Raw genomic sequence first — 21,097 nt, 5'->3', positions numbered from 1 at the left:
CAGCCTCACTCCATCCCCAGCATCGGCAGACACTTTGGGTGGGCATTTCTTGCTCTTTTAGACTTTCAAATTGAGATGAGGGGATCAACTACTCCTAGAAACACCCCTACCCCTTTTTAACTCTGATGCTGGACCCCACTGCCCATCCAAATCCCCATCAATTCACTCCGCTCCCCTTCTCAATACCATCCAAGCTGAACCCATGTCCTTCAAACGGTGTGAATAACTGCTTCTGTTTGCCAAGTAAAGGACGGAGGGGCAGACTTTTCACTGGCCCCAGAAGTTCCTGTGAGTGAATGTTTGTCAATGTTCCCTTGGGGGAAGGTTCAGGATGTGGTCTCTTTAAGGCCTGGGGTGGACAGGGAGTTAGTTAATGACCATCCCCTAGAGATGACTTTCCAAGGTGGTTATTATGTGGCTCAATGATTAACCAAGCAGTGGCAGGACCCCAGGCTTGTTGGAAGGAGGCCGCTCTTTTCCCAAGGACAGCCCAAGAGCAGGAGCCTGCAGTCAGGGAGAACATTCCTGGGGTCTTTCTCTCCCTCTCCAACAGGCTGTGGTGAGGTGGGTGGGGGCAGAGGCCTGCACTGAGGGAATCTCTCCCTCAGCCCCGTATGGGGGTAGAGGGCTGGCCCGGATATGGAGGAAGTCAGCACACCCTTACTGGGGCGGAAGGGAAAAGAGAGACAGTGAGGGTTTTTATCATGAATGAGAGAGGAAGCTCCAAGCTGGGCCTTGGTGATTAGATGACAAGCTGGGAAAGACGTTCATCCTGAATGCATCCTGTTTTGCTCTGAACTGGCCTCAGGGGCCAGGCGCAGGGGAGGGGCCTAGGTGGAGAGCAGCCTCCTAAAATTCTCCCAGACCTGCGGACCCCAAACTCCTGGGTGCCCTGGACTGGGGAAGTAAGTGTGAGAGTGAGAACTGTCATTTACTGCTAGAGAAACAAAGGCAGGAAGTCTCCGCAAGAAGCCTCCATGGGTCAGCCTCCAGATCTGGAGCCCTAGAGGCGGCTAACATCTGGGCTGGGACCTTTCCTGGGCCTCTCTTCCAAGGTTCAGCTCAAATGCCACTGCCTCTGTCCGTCACCTTCCCCTCAGTCAAAAGCAATCACTCCCTGGAATGGATTTCCCAGGGCAGAATGGACGTTCAGGGCAAATAAGTCCTTCTCAACAATTGGAAATATGAACGCTTACCGGTTATTTGATAATATTAAGAAACTATTTTAGGTGTGATAATGGTTGTTTTTATGAATCCTTATCTTTTAGAAATACGTATTGAAATATGTATAGATGAACTGATAAGGTTTCTGGGAGTTGTTTCAAAATAACAAGGGCATGATGTAGATAGGAGTGTGGACAGGGCAGGATTGGCCGTGGGCTAATGGCTGTTGAAACTGGGTGATGGGTACATGGGGTCTTAGTACACTAATTATCTCTATTTTTATATATGTTTGAAATTATTCATAATAATTTTTTAAAGTCCTCACCAAGGTATTATTATTTAATACATAAATAATTAGTGGCATGTATTACTTATGCCACTAACCCCCAAACTAGATGGTAGATTCCCTGGAACTGGGGGTTTTAACTCTGTGTCCTCCACAAGACCTAGCACCAAGCCCAAACTTAATGACGAATAATTTATACAGCACGTGGTAGTTTACAAAGCACTTAGCTGTGGATCCCCTAGTTTAATCCAGTGAAGTGGAAAAAATAAGGAGAAACCCAGAGTCGGAGAATTTGAGGGGGGCGGCAGAGCCTGGAGTTAAAGCTCCCCATGTTCAACTCCCAATCCCCTGTTCTTTGCTCCACACCACCCTGGACTCCTAGGGAACTTAACATTCAGTTCTAAAATTCCTGTGTGTGGTCGAGGTAAACAGGAACAGCAACTGTTTAGCATGCAAGCCTGGGGAAAAGGAAACTCCACCCACAAACACAGCACTTCAGACTTGTGACAAGGGCCCAGGCTGTGGCCTCCAGTCCACTGATTCCCATCTACCAGGATCCTTCCCGAATGCACGCCCATGCACACGTGCGCACACACAAACCAAGACCCCTTAATAAACACTTGATACCAGCAACTGTGTGCCCAGCCCAGTGCTCAACTATCCTGTTGTTGGATGGGGAAGAATGTAAAACTCACCTAGATCTCCGGGAGCTCACACTTCCCACCCTAAAGCCCTTGCATCTTTGAAATCTGCTGTCCCTGTTTTATCTGCTGAACAGCTTTCCCAAGGCCCAGGGCCATGACACCTGATCCTAACCAAACCGGGAGCCTAAGGCAAAAGGTCCTTCTCTTCTTTTCAAGGCGGAGGCAACTCTTTCTTCTAGCCAGAAAAGAGGTGAGGGCACAGCCTGCATGTGATAAACCTGCCATCTGTTGAACCTGAACTTTCCATGGCTCAAATAAGGAGCTCCAGGAGTCTCCTAGCAAAGCAGCTGCAGCTGCCACAGCTTCCCAATTGGAGACTCCATCCCCTCCTCCCTTTGGGACCTTCTTGCCTTTGTGTCTCTGTTGCTATCCTCTAAACCTGGACACAGGGGTCTTCTGCTCCCTCTCCCATCTGTAGTCCCAATAATGGAAATTTAAAACTTCAAGAGGACAGAGAGGGACAACATTCGAGTCTTCTTGGTGCCACTTTCTTTGCTTCTCTGCTGGAACTCAGGAGGTATTGTGTTTGAATAAGGAAGGCTCTGCCATCCTCCCCACATGACTTACTGCAAGCCCTGTCTCAAGCAAGCACACAGGGCACACAGCCCCTTTGCTTTGCACACCTTCAGTTCAGCCCTTCTTGCTCTAAACACCTCCAGATATCATCTGTAGGCAGCTTCTCCTCTCCAGGTGGGGGAGGGGAGCTGTAGATGCACAGAGAGGTTTAGCATACTTCTCCAAAAACAGGAGAGGTGGTGTCCAGTGTGGTGTTTCCTAGCACTAAATATAGAGGTCTAGGGAGCAGAAATCCAAAATCTAAAGTCCAACACATTAACAAAAGGCCACGTCTCTAAAATGAAAACCAGCCCAGAATGTCCAGCTAGATGGCAGCTGTACCTTTAGAGTGAAAGAGTTTCACTACCGACCCCTATGCCCTTACAGCAAAACACCACCCTTCCCATCACACTCTTCGCACTGCGAAAGCCACCCAGAAATCACCTGCAGCCTTCTTCTCCATGCCTTTGGGCTGCCCACCTTCCCATCGCATCCGCAGACAAGATTTGTCCCCCTTTCATTCCAGGAGGATGAAAATGAGAGGAAAACTCAGAGGGCAAAAATACAGGTGTGGGGGGGGCGGGGGGGGGTGGGAAAACCCTAGAGTGGGGAGGGAGCAGGTCGCACAGGAGGAGTCAGGGTTTGAAAATAGCCCTGGGTGTGATTCATTAACCCCTCCTCCCCGCTTAGGCTCTGACTGGGAGAGAAGCCAGGGCCCTGGGACTTGGGGGTAAGCATAGGCTCCAAGCCAGCCCAATCTCTGAGGCCCCCAACCTCTGGGGCCCCAGGCTCTGGAAGAAAACTCCCACCTCTCCCTACCTTGGTCTGGCTGCTGTCGCCCACCCCTCCACGCACACTCTAGTTTTCCAGCTGGCTTAGCTGCATAATCACCACAAAGCTCTCCGTGTGCATAGTTGCTGCCACTCCGAGCGTCTCAGAGACAACCTTTTACCTGCCAGTTAGGAGCCTGACCCCAGGTACCAAGTAACCAAATGTCAGGGTGAAAGAGACCGGGCCCTTTAGATACTGAAATCAAGCTGCCATCTGAGGTGTGGCTGAAAACTCTATGGCCCACACAGTAGTATGACTCGCCTAAGGTCACATGGACTGGCTGAACCCCAGTTTCCTGAGTCGTAATTCAGCGCGCAACTTTCACAAGTGTCAGGAGGAACGTGGAGAGAACCCCACACTACCTAATTTGGAAATTCCAAAAACTTCCACTAAAAAGGCTTTCCTCTAATCCAAACCCATTTTGGACTTTATGGGAAAATGAGGCCTATGAAGATGAGACGTGTCCAAACGTTTTCGCTTGGTCCCCGCAGCTACCTTAATACCAAGAAGTCCTGGGCATTTCTCAGAAGAGAAAGCAATGAGGCAGTGGCCGACGGGAAAACCCATACAGCCGGACGGGGGCTTCCTGGAAATGCCCTCGAAAGCAGAGAAAAGAGAGGGCAGGAGATCCGGCGCGACCCGGCAACAGAGCCTGAAGCTCTGCCGCCCCCGGCCAGCTGCAACGCCCCTCCAAAGCCCCAGAGCGACGGCTGCGAGACCCACGGGCCCGGCGGTAACAGGCGGACAGCTGCCTTCCACCGCCTCACTCGCGAGGCTTCGCTGGAAGACGAGCGGCTGGTGCGCTCGGGGGTCCCCCAATTTCGGCGACTCTGACCCCCCAATCCCAGGGGCGGAGGTGGCTCGGCTCGCTTCCTCCCTGTCTCCTGCGTACGCCGCCCGGCGGAACCGCTAGAAGGGCCGAGCCGCAGCGCGCCAGAGAGGCAAGGCGGGGAGAGGGAGCCCAGGCGCCCCCGTTTGTCTGGCTCTCCCCCTGCCGTCGCCCAGACTCCTACCTGGAGGCCGCGTCCACCCCTTTGGGTTCGGGCGCTGACACAGAGCGAGCGGGCAGGAGGCGAGCCCAGGAGGGACTGCTCCGTCCGGGACACACGCGGGGCCTGGGGTCGGGCAGGGGTAACGGTGCCAGCCAGAAGAGCAGCTGCCGCGGCTGCTTAGCCGTTGTCAACCCGAGTCCACTCAGCGCAGGTGGGGAGTGAGCGTCGGCGAGTAAGGCTGTAGGCACGCCCCGCCCACCTCCCCTCGGCCAATGGGGGCGCAGTCTGGCCCACTGGACTCGCCAGAAAGTCACTCAAATCTGGGTGGGCGGGGCACTGCCTGCCGGTCCTCCAAGGCCCTCGCCGCTGCCTTTCCCTCCGGTCACATCGCTGCCAGGGAGGAGGTGCAAGCCCAAGGACTGAGGCTCAAGGAGTGACTTGGCCAGGCACACAGGCTAATATTTATTGAGTTCTGAATGAGTCCGGCACTGTTTGGGGGACTTAAATACATATGCCATGTGCCCGGGAGGGTTCAGTGACTTGCTCAGATAATTTATGGCATGTCCAGAAGACACAACTTCGGTGAAATCTCCAGTTGGTAGGGGAAAACCGGATAATTAGGAATTTGAGCAGGAAGCTGCCATCCCTACCTTGCTCAGGCCCCAGTGGCTCTGCAACTTCCCCAGTACCCCAGGCTTCTGTCCCCTACCCCAAGTCCAAACTCTACCTCCGCAGAGAAGTGCATGGAAAACTTGGGGCACGAACGTTAATCGTGGCAGGGGAGGGCTTCCAGGAGTTCTGATAGTAAGCACCACCAGAAGGTCCATTCAAATTCAGTAAGAAACAAGAGCCTTCGGCTTTGATTTCTCTCTGGCCTTTCATCACAAGGGTCCAACACAAGTTCACAACCTTGATTTCATTGTTGAATTGAGGACTCCTATTAGTCAGGACTGAGAGTATCCAGGACCTCATGCAGTTCAACTGCTATGCCTCACATTTACAAAGACAAAAACTGAGCAGAGGTGACTCACTTAAAGCTACCCAGCCTGGAACTCCTGTGGTCAAGAAAATCTCCTGCCTCAACTTCCTGAGTAGCTAGGATAACAGGTGTGCGCCACCATGCTCAGCTAATTTTTACATTATTTGTAGAGCTGAAGTCTTGCTATGTTGCCCAGGCTGGTCTCACACTCCTGGCCTCAAATGATTTACCCAGCAAATCCATGGCAGGGTCAATACCTGTACACTGGTTATTTTCTCCATACCATTCCTAGAAGGCAGGAACTGCATCCATCTAACTTGCTTGTTAGAGTATCCAATACAGATGAGAGCAAAAATGTCTCTCTCTGAGGGCAGCACCTTTATCAAGGTCACCCAGGGAAAGACAGAGCCAGACCTAACCCAGCCCCAAGTGCCCCTCTCCTGTCTAGCTTTCAGTTCACTAGGCCAAACTGAAATTCTCCCACATTCCTTCCCTGCTGGCCCTGATGAGAGTCAGAAGAGCAATGGTAAAGTGACACTACCACCACTGTGTGTATCCCATGTATCCCTCTTTTCCTCTTGATGGCAGGACTGCCGCTCGTATCCTCTAGCAATTTGTTCAAGGTGAGCCAAGTCTCTTGGGTCTATGGATGAGGCCTGCACACCAGAAGTTACTCCCAGAAGCAAAATCCTTCTGGTGGGTGGGAAGGGATATGACCTCCTTCCTGAGGCTGGGCTTTAACAATTGTAAGCATCCTTAAGGCTCTGAGTTGAAGCCAAAGGCATCTTGCCTGTGCACAGTGCTAAAAAGGACAAAAAGTGGGGTCCTGCAATGATTTTATCATTTCCCTAAGGGCAAGAAACCTTGTCAAAGCCAATTCCATCCACTCCAGGGCACCAAGCACAGTGCTTACAGTACTTTCCTCACTATTGTTTACTAATGAATGAACAAATGTTGAAAGATATTCAAAGCACAACCAAAAATAAATGACAATCATATGACTAATGAGCAAAGCCAACTTATCTTTTAGTAGATACATTTAACTGAATCAGGTATCATGGGTTCTGAGACACCAGCTGTATTTTTTTAAGAGCCATCAAACCAGGAAACAAAAAAGGAGGAGGGTATAGTACGAAAACTACCAAAAAATGGGGCACTGCTATAAATACTTAGAAGGAGAACTTTGCAGTGCCTGGCATAGAGTAGATGTTCAATAAAAATGCTTGTCGAATGACAGTGAACACAATTGTCAGGGTAAGCTACAATCATGATATTTGCCATGCACATTGTGACATTTTGAAATGGCCCAAGCGATATCAGGGCTATTTCTTTTGGTCTTTTTTGCTCTCCCTCTTTTATTCTGGCCAGGAGAGCTCAGCCTGTTCAGCAGGGCAAAGATAGCTCATCCCCTTCAATACCCCTGCCAACCCCTGCTCCCTGACCCTGAGTCTTGCATGGATTAATAGTGCCTGGAATGGATGAGAAAGAGCACCTTTTCACAGGCCCATTTCTAGGTTGCAGCCTGAGTGGCTATGGAGGTAACTGGAGGCTTTAGGTTCTTGACTTCCGCTTTTCCTCAAGCCCTCACTCTTGCCTGTGTGTCCTATAGTACCATTGCTGTTGCTACCTTGGATGCCAGCTCAGTCATCAGGCAGGGGAACGTAGAGTGCTTGAAGCAGGCCAAGGCCTGGCAAAAAAAAAAGTCTCTGTGCGTGTGTGTGTGCGTGTGTGTGTGCGTGTGTGTGTGTGTGTTTCTATGCCCGAGGCATGGGGCTTTCCTCATTCTACCACTCCCACAGACCACGTAAGCCCCACAAGAGGGAGTATAATGGACACTGGAGCAAGATGGCCTGGGTACAAATGGCCTCTGCTACTTACTAGCTGTGTGACTCTGCCTCAGTTTCCTCATCTGGAAAGTGTAGATGATCATCACAACCCTGACCTTCAGTGGCTGCAGAGCAGATCCACTAGGCTAAGTAAACACTTAGAATGATGGCTGTCACATAGTAAGTGCTTATAAGCGTCAGATATGGTGAGAAGCACTGAGCAATAGTAGAATGAGCCCTGGATTAGGAAGTAGTAGAGCTAAATGCTGGCCCCTGTTCTACCACTTTCTTGTTATGCCACCCAGGACAAGTCATTGTGCCACTCCAGCCGTCAGTTTTTTCACCTATAAATAACAAGACTAGAGTATAATACCCACTGGGTAGAGGAGAGACAATAAATGTGAAAGTATACCGTAAAGGACTGTGGCAGGTGGCAGGATGACACTGAAGGTGCTATAGAGCTAACCTTTGGGGGACCTATCAGCCCTTTTCTCCTAGGCTGTGGCAAAGAGCAGTTCCATATACCATTCCCCTGAGCCTCACTCTGAGACCCTTGGGTCCCAATAAGGGCCTACCTGAGGACTCCCAACAGTCCCCACCCCCTCCCTGCCTGGGAATGGGAGTTGCTCAAGCTGCTGCCGGCAGACCCATGCCCCCACTCTGGAATGGCTAGGTTAATATCTAAAAGGAACCAGATAGACTCTTCTACTACTCTTTTCCATAGGAGCTAAAGAAACCGCAGCAAATCACTTCAGGGAATTCAGCTGGGAAGTTTTTAGAAAAGGGGTAGGAGCAGTGAGGGGAAAACGAATTACACTCAGACCAGCCCCACCAAGTACATGAGCACGGGTGGCCTCACACACAGGCTCTGACACTTGTACGCACATTCCTGCATGCCTCAACGAAGCCTGCTCCCTGGTGGCTTGGGGTCCCCCCCAGCCTCATGAAAGGGGGCTATTGATCAGGTCCCACAACAGAGGACAGTCATGGTTCATTAAAACAAACAAACAAACAAAAACAAAACTTCCTGAGGAGCCATGGCCATAGGAGGGAGATTTGCACTAAGAAGACAGCCCAAGCAGGGGCAGATGTGGACAGAGGAAATACAGTGGTGGGGAGGGGTTTGAAAAGGTGAGGGCCACACAGACACCTCACTGTCTATACGTTGCCAAGTGTGGACAGAGGACAGAAAGCTATATCCTGGAAGGAGCACCCCCTCTCAGCCCACAGCCTAGGGGACTATCACAGTTGCCTCTACACTCACCCCAGAGCACCCTGGAAGGCGGAGCTCTGTGCTGACCTCAGAGCCCTGGGCTGGCAGTGAGGGACTCTGGAGCACAGGCCGAGCCAGGCCCAGGCCAGGGGAGATTCAGGGGTCACTTAACCTCTCTGCCCTCGCCCTCCCTAAGCTCAGACATAGAGGTGTGGGGCGGCTCATGACTGCCTCCAGGCACTTGGACTGGGCAGGTGGAGCTGGATAACCCAGGCCTGGCTCTTTCCCAGACACTCGGGGGCCTGTCATCTCTCCTCAACCAACACCAGTCAATGTGCCAGCCTGATGGAAGGCTGGGCCCCAGCATCCACTCAATAGACCCCCCAGGCCATGACAGTGCCACAGGTACCATTTCACACCCAGGATGGGTCTCTGGACTGACCTTACTGGCCCATCTCAAAGGGTCCCCAGAGGTTTTCTGCTGCAGGCAGGTGGAGCACCCCACTAACGCCTCAGGGAGGTCTGCCTGCCCAGCCCTAACAAATAGGTGGGGTCACCCTGGACAGAGCACTTGGTGACCATATTGGCAAAGATACCTAGAGCAGGACGCCCACCCTGGTGCCCCACCCCATTCCTGCCCTCCAGATTCCGAAAGTCACAACATGCAGAGAGGAGATGAGCAAAGGCAAGCCCGCCTCTGACACAGCCCCACACCCCACACACAGCAGGCGAGGACAGGAGTGCTCCCCTCTGCCCAGTTTAGTCTCAGTCCTCAGCCCTGGAGCTTGCTCCTCCCTGGCTAGGCCCACTTTCCTCATCTGGAAAAACAGGCTGGGCCCTGGTTCTAGGGTCCCTTCCTTCCAGAACGCTCTGCTTCTGTGAGCTGCTCTGTGTGTTCCCATGAGGGTGGGGCATCTGCAAGTCCAGCATGCACAGGGCTTCTGCAGAGCACGGGAGTGGGGGTGGCATGATGGTCCTCTGAGGATGAGGGATACCTGGGGCCAGGGGAGGAAAGTAGGAAAAAGGAAGGGTGGGGAGCCTGGAGGAAAGGCAGGGAAGAGGAGGGCTGAGGCTAAGCCGCCCCACTCCTGGAGCCCTGGTCTCTGCCCCCAGCGTTGCTCCCAGCTCACTCTGGGGCTATGGGTACCCAGAGTCCTTGAACAGCCCTCAGGATTCTGACTCCTTGCCTGGGATCCTTTCCAGTGTCCCTCCAGAGCTGCAGCTCCCAAGGAAAAAACCTGGGAAGGGGAGGAGGAGCCAGGGAAGCAGAAAGAGAGGCTCTTCCTTCCCATTCACAGGCTCCATCGTCAGCCGCCACGGCCTGACCCCACACTGCCACCAGACCTGGTGCCCTGGAAGCTGGAGGGCTGCTTGTGGAGAGGCGTGTGGCTTTTATACGCCCTGTCCCAAGCCTGGCCCAACCCAGCCTTGTGAAGAGGGGTCTCTAGGGCTTGACAATGTCAATTCAGGCTGGCTGAGCCTGCCCCTGGCCAACCATCCGCCTGTCTCCTGACCTTGAAGGGCAGCCCTCAGAGGCCCCAGGATGACATCGGAGAGGGCATGGGATGTGTTCGGATGGTTGAGGGCCACTCAGCAAAGGGCTCTGGGCTCAACTTGGCCTTGGAGCTCGTCTACCCTCTCAACAGACCTTTCCTCAAGCACAGCTCCCCCCTTTCCCCTCCATACATACACACTTACTAAGCAGGAGTTCTGATTTGCCCTCAGCCAGGGCTGGAACTTCTCCACACACATGCATCAGCCGTTCCCATAACATGGTTACCCAGACCTTGTCTGTGCCGGGCACTGGGCAAGGGACAGGGTCAGAGAGTGGGGCGGGCAAGCCCACAGCCTGGGTACCTGCCTTCCTGGAGCTCCCATGTCAGTGGGGGAGGCAATGGCAGCCCCTAACAGAGAACGCCCATCCCAGGCAGGTGGGTAGCCAGGTCAGTTCCCAGAGAACAGGGCAGGGGTGGGGGGGATGGGACCTGAGGACTCTATATCAACAGATCCCCAAGGAAATGATCCTGGCCCCCAACACCCAAGACTCCTGGGTCAGGGCCAGGCAGCTGTCACTCTGGCTTCTACTTTGTTTCTACCACGGAGGAACTGTGTGACCTGGCTGAGAGTCTTGCCCTCTCTGGCTCTCAGTGTCCCCATAAGTACAATCAGAGAGTCTGTTCTCAGAATCTCCAAGGATCCTGTGTTTCAGCGTGTTCAATTCCATGTTAAATCTATGGTGAGAAACTCAACCCAGTTTGCTATTTCCTCCCTGCCCTTTGAGTGGAATCAAGAGCGAATTAGAGCTGGCTGCAATAATCCCAGCTACTTTGGAGACTGAGGAGGGAGAGTTGTTTGAGCTCAGAAGTTCGTGTCTCGAGAGAGAGAGTGAGTATGAGAATTACTCAGAAGTAGTAGCCTGGAAATATAAGTACCCCAAAACTTTTTTTTCAATTTTTAAAAAGACAAAATGCCAGAGACTTTGGGAGATCCCTCAGAGACCTATTCCTTGGGATGGAGCTCCCAGGCAATGCGAGTTGATTATAAAGGCGCTGCCAGGGTTGCTGGGCTGTGTCCTGCACCTAGGGTACAGAGTGGGAAGGTAAGGGGCCCTTGGGGTGACAGGGGGATGTAGGGAGCTACTGTGTAGGTGATAACACTTAAGGATCTGGAGACCAAAAATAAATAAATAAATAAATAAAAATAAAAGGATGAAAGGACAGACGGACAACTCAATGACAAGGAAAAAACATAGGTTGACGGTTAGACACATAGTGGGACAGGAAGACAGGAGGGTGAACAGGCAGACACCAAAGGCAGAGACGAAGAAGGTGCTGGAGGAATGGGTGTAAAGGGACATACTGTTTACTAAACGCCTACCATGTGTTAGTAACCAAAGTGGTGTTCTTTTTGAGCGGAGGATGTAGACAGAGGCGGGTGGGGACGAAGCCGGATAGACTGCTGGGATAAGAGGATGGGGCACCCATAGGGCGGCGCAAGAGCTGCCTAAGAATTAGAAGAAAGAAGGCGTGCGGGGTGGAAAGCCTCAAAGAGGGGCACTGCCGGCCAGGGGTGAGGTTTTAAGACAAATGGACATAGGACTCAACGATGAAAACCGGGCTGGAACCAAACAAGGAGGCAGAGGGAGCAGGGAGCTTCGAAGAGCCGGTGCGGGAAGCTCTCCGCGAAGCGCAGCTCAGCCCTGACCTCTCCGCCTGGGGCTGCCTGGCTCTCAGTTCACCTGGATCCCAGCGCGCCGCGTCCCACCGGGTGCCCTTCACACCCCACGGAGTCCACGTCCGTGGCTTCGGGAGCCGCAACGCCGGACCCCAGCCCCGCGCCTGGGCCATGTGTCCGCGGGCGCCGCGCGGTGCCAGGCGGCTCAGCACCCCGAGAGCTAGCTGGCGCCTCGGGTAGTTTTGCCCTGGGACTGAGCGAACCCGCGGGGAGCCCAGGGAGGGAGGGGCTGAGCGGATGATGGCTGTGTTTCCCCGCCCCCTCAGTCGCGATTAGAAATTTCCACGCCCCCACCTTGAGCAGGAACTCCCCCTTCTCTAGCCTCCAGTCATCTACTCAACTATTCCGCCTCGCCATCACCATCGGAAGCCTTCTTCCAGGTTGGAGTCACCTTCTTTCCAGCCTTTTCCAACTTGGCCCCCATTTGAGAGTTTTCTCTCCACTGATTCCTCTCCTTTCTGTTCTCATACCTCAGTGCAAGATAATGGGGGTGTCTTCCTAGTTATGGTGTCAGCCCCTCCACCTCCTGTCTGCCCCCAAATCTCACCAACCATGTGACATGGAGGAAGGCCTTGTGCAACAGCCAGATGGAGAAGGAAACAATGGCTCTGGCCATCTTGGCAGACTGACTCACTCCTCGGCCTCCCTTACCGCCCCCTGCTTTTCACTCCTCCCAGCAACCCCGTTTTCTGACTGGCTGGCCTGAGCAACCGACCAGCTGGGTTCCACCAACGACACTTTGAAATCTTTCTAATACCAGAATATCCTGAAGTGGAATCAGTCCTTATAGACTCCCTTATGTTACAGATGGAAAACTGAGGCCCAATAATGCAAATGACTTGGCCATCATCTAGGCCGGGGCAGTTATCTCTATGTTGCAGGACTGTTGTAAGGATCTGAAGGACTGATCATGGTGCCTGGCACGGAGTATAGACTTCATTAAGAAAGATTAGCTTTTATTTTCAAGGAGTTTAGCCCCTGGCATGTACCACAAAAAAAGCCTGGACCAGGACTCTGAGGTACATAACCTTTTTCTCTAATGCGTAATCCCCACCACAGCAAGCAAACTTGCATTACCTGACTTGGGGATGGTGGGGGGTCCTGGTTAAATTTGTTTTCAATGGATATAAGGCCAAAAGTTACCAACAGCTCTCAGACCAGGTCATTTCCATTCTACTTCTGTTGGTGGCCAGTAAAGGGACCAACATTCTAATAGGGCCTCTGCTCTAACTGCAGCATAACCCGGGTGATTTCTCCTCTCTGAGTCTCAGTTTCCTCATCTGTAAAATGAGGGTAATATTCCTATGACACGAAGCGAATAATGAATGTGCTTTGTGAACGATAAAGGGGTACATGGGTGAAGGTCACAGCCCCTCCCCTCTACTGTCTCCATACCTTGTTCCTGGAATCTAGAGCTAAGCTACTCCATTTGTGAGGGGTAAGCTAGAAAAAGGAAGTGCAGTTTCCAGTTGATATGTGCTTATTTGCATGATATTTGCACCCACTTTTCATGAACTCAGTGTCAGAGCTAGAAGGAAATTAGAGGTTAACATGTTGATCTTCATGCCATGCATCCCTTTTCCCCAGGGCAATGGTGGCACATAGTAGGTGTTCACAAAATATTTACTGACTGAATGAATGCATTCTTCATGTGGGGAAGAGGACTTGTCCAAGGTCACACAGTGAGTTTGTTTCAGAACCAAGGCAGATCTGACTCTGCTCCTCCTTCCACTAGGCCATTTCTACTTCACGGAATTATTTTTCTTTTCCCTTCAAATGACCATAAATCAATGGGAAACCCGTCTCTCCCAGCACCCTCTGGCCTATCAGCAGTCCCCATTTTGGACTAGCCCAGGCAGGACAAACAGCCACTGGGATGCCCCTCTCTGGGCCCAGCTTTCTGCTGCCACCGCGTTGACTCCTGAGTTTCGAGCAGTCCCTGCACTGCCCCTGTCACAGGGGCAGCCCCCTCCCCCGTGCCGCCCGCAGAAAAGGAGGCCTCAGTCAGCTTCCTCCAAGCAGAGGAGTTTCCCTTTTGCTCTCCGGTTGGGCGGGAGTGTGGGACATAGCCCCCAGCAGCGGCAGCGGCCTAGAAGGAAGGGCGGCAGCAGTCACTTCCCACCCTGCTAAGGCATCTCCCGCCCTGTCCAGTCCCACCCCTATTTCCTGAGTTCTGCTGCTTCAGCTCCAGCCAGAACAGTGATATGAAAGAGCTCCGAAGATTCACTTGAATCACAGAGCCCTGGAGCTGGGAAGGACCTTCGAAGTTATTTATTCCCACCACCTCCTCACTCCAGGCAGGAATGCCTGCTGTTAGCAAAGAGGAGGAGACAGGGCACCTTACTGAACCTTCACAGCTTCAAGTTTCTCCTCCAGATAATGGACATAATATGACACATAGCTGACAATGGTGCTGTGAGAGGAGATGCAAGAATGGATCTAATAAAAGCTGATGTGGATTGAGCACAAGCTATACCAGACATTGTTCTAAGTGCTTATTTAATTCTTACCACGATGCTCTGAAGTATATATATCATCATCATTACCCCAGTTTACAGTTGGAGAAACTCAGGAGCAGCAAAGGTAATCCAAATTGCTCATTAGTGGCAGTGGCAGGATTCGGACCTTGAGCCTCCATCTTCACCCATATATAACGGTGGTAATCATCCTTACCCCCAGAGAATGATTGGGCCCCCTTCAGAGTTACTTGAATTCACAAGTGTTTGTGTTACTGTAACTTTTGTATTCAAGTACCCCTAAGGGCTGAGAGGGAAGAATGTGATGAAACCTTGGGGGGCTGATGATGTAAACCTGAAGCGTTGGCTCCAAGTGGGAATGTCTTTGAAGTCCAGCTCTTATCTTAAACATCCACTTGAATTTTCAGTTAACTCTAGTATGCATCCTTGTTTTCTTATTAAAATTCATCTTTTCCTTCCTTAAGCCTTTGAGGAAAACGTACACTCCAGGAAGAAGGGACATACAGGTCTAATACCTTCATATGCCTCCAGGCCATGGCCTTGTACCCCAGGGGTAGCAGGCACCTGGTTCAGTAAAAGATAGGCCCTTAGTCACTGAGAATAGCTAAGGTTTATGGAGTGTTTGTCATGTGAGCCAGCATTCTAAGCACTTTCTATATATGATTTAATCATCATATATAACTCTATGATAAGCTGAATTATTATTGCTACCATTTTCAATGGGAAAACTATAGCATAGAGAGGTTAAATAATTTGCCCAAGGTCATACAGTTTGGACTGTCAGCTTTAGCTAGTAACCACTGTACATACTGCCTCTCAGGCCACATGAGAGTTTCTCTTACCTACCTACCTCCACCACTTCCCACCAGGATGATTGATTTGATTATTGGCAGAAGCAGGCCTTATTCCAATTAGAAGATCAGCTCCTTGAGGGCAGTGACAAGGGGGCTCCCTACTGCCCCTTTCCCTATATCAATGCTAATCCTGGGGCTGGGCCATGCACAGGGCTGGTCCAGCATTCGGATTTGGCAACTGACTGTTTCCTGGCTGGTGGCAGTCTCTTGGGCCTAGCACCTGTTGAGCTGGTGGATACAGCACTAGCATTTCACACAGGAGTCCTCTGCCACCCTCTGTGGCAAAGATCTAGCTTTAGAAATGGCTGCTCATCACCTACAGGGACAAGTCCACACTTCTAAGAGTGGCATTCAAAGCACCACACAAGCCTGCCCGGTTAACGCAGGTGGCATTCCCAGAACACACCTCCTTAACCCACCAAATGTGTTACATGTGCACTTCTCTCTCACAAGAATGATCATCCTTACTTCCTTTACTTATTTCACAAACATTTATATGGTGCTTTCAATGTGCCTGACTCTATTCTCAGCTCTTGGCACATTTTAACTCATAAAGTCCTTACAGAAACCCTGTAGGTACTATTATCCCATTTTACAGATGAGGAAACGAAGACACGAAGAGGTTAAATTATTTGCCCTATCTCCTATACTTGGTAAAGTCCAACATACCCTTTTAGTACAGTATCTCCTATGAATAGCATAAGCTGTTCCCTTTCTGGGTGACTCCACAGCTCAGTTACATCAGCAATCATTCTATATTGAGTTTAATTATCTATGTCTTCCTGCCCAATAAGGGTTTGAATTCTCTCAGCCAGGGGCTGTATGTTATTATTAATGGCATATCCATTGCTCAGGAGGGGATTTGGCACAGCGTTAGTACTTGAGAGGATATTCATTAAAAGATTGAATGCACTGGGCGCAGTGCCTCACGCCTGTAATCCCAGCATTTTGGGAGGCCAAGGTGGGCGGATCACTTGAGGTCAGGAGTTTGAGACCAGCCTGGCCAACATGGTGAAACCCCGTCTCTACTAAAAATACAAAAATTAGCCGGGCGTGGTGGTGCGTGCCTGTAGTCCCAGCTACTCAGGAGTCTGAGGCAGGATAATCACTTGAAACCGGGAGGCGGACGTTGCAGTGAGCCGAGATCATGCCACTGCACTCCAGCCTGGGTGACAGAGCAAGATTCTGTTTGAAAAAAAAAAAAAAAAAAATTGAAGAGTAAGTGAGTAGGTGGGTGGGTGAGTGGAAAGCCCAGGAGCAACCTTGACCAAACCAAATGGTGGCTGAGAGATTTGAGGTTTTCTTTCCCCCATGTTACTGAGGAAAGGAGCATAAAAATGACTCAATGACCAAGCATGAAATGCAACCACAGGTGGTGAGAGGGGAAGAGAGAGAAGACCTTCCCCCAGTCCCACCATTGGTGTGGCTGGACCAACCCTGGCACCCTGACCACAAAGCCATTGGGCCGATGAGGCATCTAGTTAGCCACGAAAGCCAGCAGCTCTTGGGGTCTGCTCTGGAGAACTGAGCTCATTGGCTTCTCTGTTTCCCCCTCAAAGGCTGCAAGCCTGCCTCTGCAATTCAGAGGTTCATATGGAAAAGAGAGAAGGGCTTAGATATCTCCTCAGGGAGTTGGGGTTTGCTGCTTTTGGTTTCAAACATTATGTTTCAGTGAACTTACTCTGTCCTTCCGTTGCTGGCCACATGCACTTGGCAGAAAAGTAAAGGGGAGTTTGGACACAACTCTGGTCTCAAGTCCTGACTCTGCCATTCAGTAGCTGTGTAACCTTTGGCAAGTAACTGATGCTCAGTTTCTTCACCTAGAAAATGGAAGATTTTTTTTTCTGCCCTGTAAACCTCAAGATAACGGATCTGAGAGCACTTCGTAAGTGGAAAATGACCAGACACAGGTGGAACTACAGTGGGAGTGCTACTTCTAGCAGCGTACGGCAGCTTTCCATCAGAAGGCCCCCCAGTCTCAGCCTTTTGCCTGTCTCTACCTTGCTATGGATGACTATGGCCCAATCATTCAACTTTTCTGGGCTTTAGTAAAATGGGAAGGATAATTCCTAGCCCTTTGTGGCCAAGTCTTAGAAGGGTTGCTGGATGGCAGAAACAGTGTATATGTGTGCACATTTTACCAGCTCCAGAGAAGGGGCCCCTAAGAACTGCAACTCTCAAAGCAGCCTTCGATGTGAACATCAGCTTCAACACTTACTAGATGACATGTCATAGAACTCCTCTGAGCCTCAGTTTCCTCACTTGTTAAATGGAGACAGTAACACCTACCTCCCTGAACTATTAGGTGGAAAGAAGTGTTTGTCAACAGAAAAGTCACCACTTACCCCTTCACCCTGCCTCGCTGCTTTCTTCTTGCCCTTGTATCACGTAGGCCTCTCAGATCTGATGCTCACTAATTCCTTCTGCCTTTATCTGAGAAGTAGTCACAGTGCCCACCCACAGCAGCCCCCACCCCCACTTCCTGGCCTTAGTACACACACCTTCCCCTCAGTCAGAGATTGCATAAGCCCCTTTTCCTCTTCCTGTCACCTGGCAGGGCATAGCACCAACACACAGTAACACATGCCTTGCAGTGTGGCTCAGGATTCCAGGGCTCTGTCCATTCATGCAAACTGGCCTTGCCAGAAAGAAAAGCTGCTTTGGTGTAAGAGGAGCGTTTTGCAGCTTGGAGGTCAGTACTCTGCCTCCTGTGTCCTCATCCTTGCCCTCTTGTGACTAGCCAGGGGGCCCTGTTTGTTTCCGTCACTTGGTGTGTCCCCCTCGGATTCTAGGTCAGTGCCTGAGAGAGCATCGAGTGGTCAAGGCTTCCACACAAGCCCAGCCTGGAGCTGGTGGTTCCTCAGAGAGCATCTGATCAATGCCCGCCCCACATGGGACAGATGGAGATCCTGAAGCCCATTCAAACAGAGGCAAGGAACTCAGGGCCTTGCACTTGAGCTTTGTCCTCCGGCATTTGCCCCTCCCCTGCTCAGCCCTGCAGATTGTCTTCCAAGGCTTGCACGGAGCCTGAGTAGCTCACGAGAACAGGTCAGAAGAAGGGATTCCAGGGAAGTCCCGAGTTCCCGAAGAAGTTCTCTGGAAAAATTTATCCTATAATTTCTCCTCAGGGCAGTGTCCCCAGGTAACCCATGCCAAAGTCCTAGAGACAAAAGTTGGCAACGCACAGGTTCTTAGATAAACAGCGTTGGCAGTGGCGTGCCTTGAACAGATAGGGGCGCACATACATGGAAGCTGTGAAAAGGGCGGAGCGTCAAGTCTACCCCCCTTACCTCCCCCACTCCAACAACAATGGGTTAGAAGTCAAGCTGCCATCCCAGAACCCTAGAGGAGAAGGAGAGTTGTGGTAATGCCAGCTCAGGCCAGGAGCCCAATAGAAAGGCCTGGATGGTGGGATTTGGCCCCAGTCAGCTGCATCCCACAGAACGGACACCTAAGGGAGAGGAGGCTACATCCCTTGTCACAACAGAACCCCAAACCCTGTGCAATGAGAGGCCCCATGTGGATAGGGCTTTGTCTTATCTTGACGTCTGGGGTGGCCCCAGCAGCATATGAATAGTCAGTGGGGCTGCTCACATCGGGGACTCCCCTTCCCTCCTGCTCACTCTCCTTTCCTAGCTCTTCTTTGCCCAAGCTTGAGATGTTCTGTGTTCTAGTTTAACCAAGGGGGCTGTTCTCTTTGACTAAGTGATTGTCCCTTCATGCCTGGTACCCCACTCTGCCTTTGACTTGTTGTTTAACCTTGGGCATGTTATTTGCCCCTTCAGAGTTACAATGTCTTTATCTGAGCATAAAAAGTTTAGATGGACTAGATCAGTGGGTGGGGAAGAGCCTCAAAGCCTATCATAGGGAGGCTGGGGGAGGGGAGAACAGGGAACACTGAGCCAGGAGTCTCCAGGTCCCACTCCTACCCCACCTTGCTTCAATCAGAGCCATGCTGTTTTTATTTGTTTTATATATTGGGGTGTCACATAAGATTCAATTTTGGGGGGTAGAAGTCTGCATCTAACGAAGTTTTAAAAGCCAATGAACCAGATATATTCTTCTTGCACTTGAGCCTCAGTTACCTTCTGAGTGATGATTGCATGACATAATACAGGTAAAACACTTAGAACAGCATCTGGCACATACTAATGACAATGGCAAGAATAGTCACCATTTATTGAGCACTGACTATGTGCCAGGCATTGTTCAAAGGTTGTATACTTGGATCAACTCATTTGATCCTTCCAAACTTGCACAGAGAAATCTGGCAACCTGTCCAAGATCACACAACTAATGAGGGGCAAAATGGGGATCTGAATACAGGCCGTTTGTCTCCAGCACTCTCATTCTTAATCAGTATATGTATTGTTTCCCAATATATATTTAGGTTTATTCTTATTGTTGTTGTTTTCATTTGAAAATTATTGTACCTCTCATCTGTAAAATGGGCTGAGTTCAACTCACAGTATGACTGTGTGACTAAAATCAGATCATGACTGTGGAGTGGGGGATCTAGAGCCTGCTCTGGCAGCCAGGCCAGGCTGCACAGTGCCCTTGTGTTGGTATGCCAACTCTACTGAGGTAAAAAGCCTACAGTCTGGAACTGCCTCTCCAAACAGTGGACAGTGGAAAAGGGCTGAGTTTGCTAAGAAAGTAAGGACTGGCTCATGTGCTCGGAGCCTAGAAGAAGAAACCAGGCAGCAGAGTTAGTGGTAACTTATAAGGTAGCTGGATGCCCCACACAGGACAGGACTCTACTGATTTGCTGCGTTTAAGTACTCACTGACCCTATCACTCTCAATCTCCTCCATTCGTCTGGTTTGGCCTTCCTCCTTCCCTTTTTACTCCTCTTTTGGCCCCCTCTACTTTTCTCTTCCTCTCTCTTCCCTCTCTTTGCTCAGCAAGACTCATAATAACTTGCTAAACCACAACCCTCATATTTCTTCTATTTCTACTTTCCAGGGGAATTTTGCAGCTGGTCCCGACTGTTTCTCCTGATTGATCCTCCCTTCTCTGGCCACACTCATCTCTTCTTTGACCCCACCCACCTTCCCCATGCTAGTTTCCTTGACTTTAACCCTTTCAGCGGTGCATTGGTAAATTGCAGAGTCTTGCCCTTTCCCACCTTTACTTGGAGGTCAGAGCCACAAACTCACTGCATAAGTCCCTTCCCTTTTCTGGGTCTCAGTTTCCCATCTGTCAAAGGTTGAAGGGGAGTGATGCAGGTTGGACTAAATGCTATCTGCAGAGCTTTCTAGCTGTAATTTCCAACAGTTTTACATCTGATCAATAGAGAAAATTGAATTTTCTTGGCCACATCTTTCTACTTCCTCTCTCTCTCTATATATGTATTATACATTGGGGGGTGGGTGGGGGGCATGGGGAACTTTGAAATCATTACTTGGAGCCAGAATCTGAGGAGCTAGGAGCTGAAGGAGGTAGAGGTGGTGAAACAAGAGTTGCAGAATTTTCAAAGTAATGAAAGCACACTGGGGCAGTGAGGCTGGGCCAGTGCCCACTTGGTGGAGGAGCAGCATTTTGCAAGCCAAGTAACTTTAGAAAAATGGTCCTCTCAGCTGAGTTTGGCTTCAAAGGAAGGTCAAGTAGCTGTGTGCCCAGAACCAGGGCAGGAGCAGAGCATCAGCACCTTCAGGTGTAGCATGACTCTGGGGATTCAGTTCCATACCCCCGGCATCACCACCTTCCCGTTCTGGACAAACTGGAACAAGAGGCAATGGGGACACAGCCCCCAAGGGGCCAAGTTTCTGTTTCAAAGGTGCTTACAGTCAAGTTGCAGTAACAAGCATGGAGATAAATAGGGCCCCCCTTACAGTTTCCAAGGTGCTTTCAATCTCTTTTCTCATTTGGCCCTTACACCAACCCTGTGGGACAGGAGAAGAGGACATGTTTATCCCATTTACAGAGCAGACAACTGAGGGTCAAAGGGGTGATAGAATTTGCTGAAGCTGATCTGACCAG

General features: G+C 50.8%; 1 protein-coding gene across 8 annotated transcripts in view; it reads right to left on the bottom strand.

Moving 5' to 3' along the window:
• The window catches only part of STARD8 (StAR related lipid transfer domain containing 8), a 78,040-nt gene that overhangs the window by 27,488 nt on the left and 29,455 nt on the right, over nucleotides 1-21,097 (bottom strand). For 3 of the 8 annotated variants that reach the window (XM_063659984.1, XM_063659987.1, XM_063659989.1), the window contains exon 1: nucleotides 4,554-4,730. The exons of the other annotated variants lie outside the window; for them this stretch is intronic. The gene's annotated coding sequence lies outside the window, so the exon portion shown is untranslated. Of the gene's footprint in view, nucleotides 1-4,553; nucleotides 4,731-21,097 lie in introns of those variants that run through there. 8 annotated transcript variants of the gene reach the window in all.

Source organism: Pongo pygmaeus, chromosome X, assembly GCF_028885625.2.
Source record: "Pongo pygmaeus isolate AG05252 chromosome X, NHGRI_mPonPyg2-v2.0_pri, whole genome shotgun sequence".
Lineage (NCBI taxonomy): Eukaryota > Metazoa > Chordata > Mammalia > Primates > Hominidae > Pongo > Pongo pygmaeus.
This window is presented reverse-complemented; position numbering and strand designations above follow the sequence as displayed.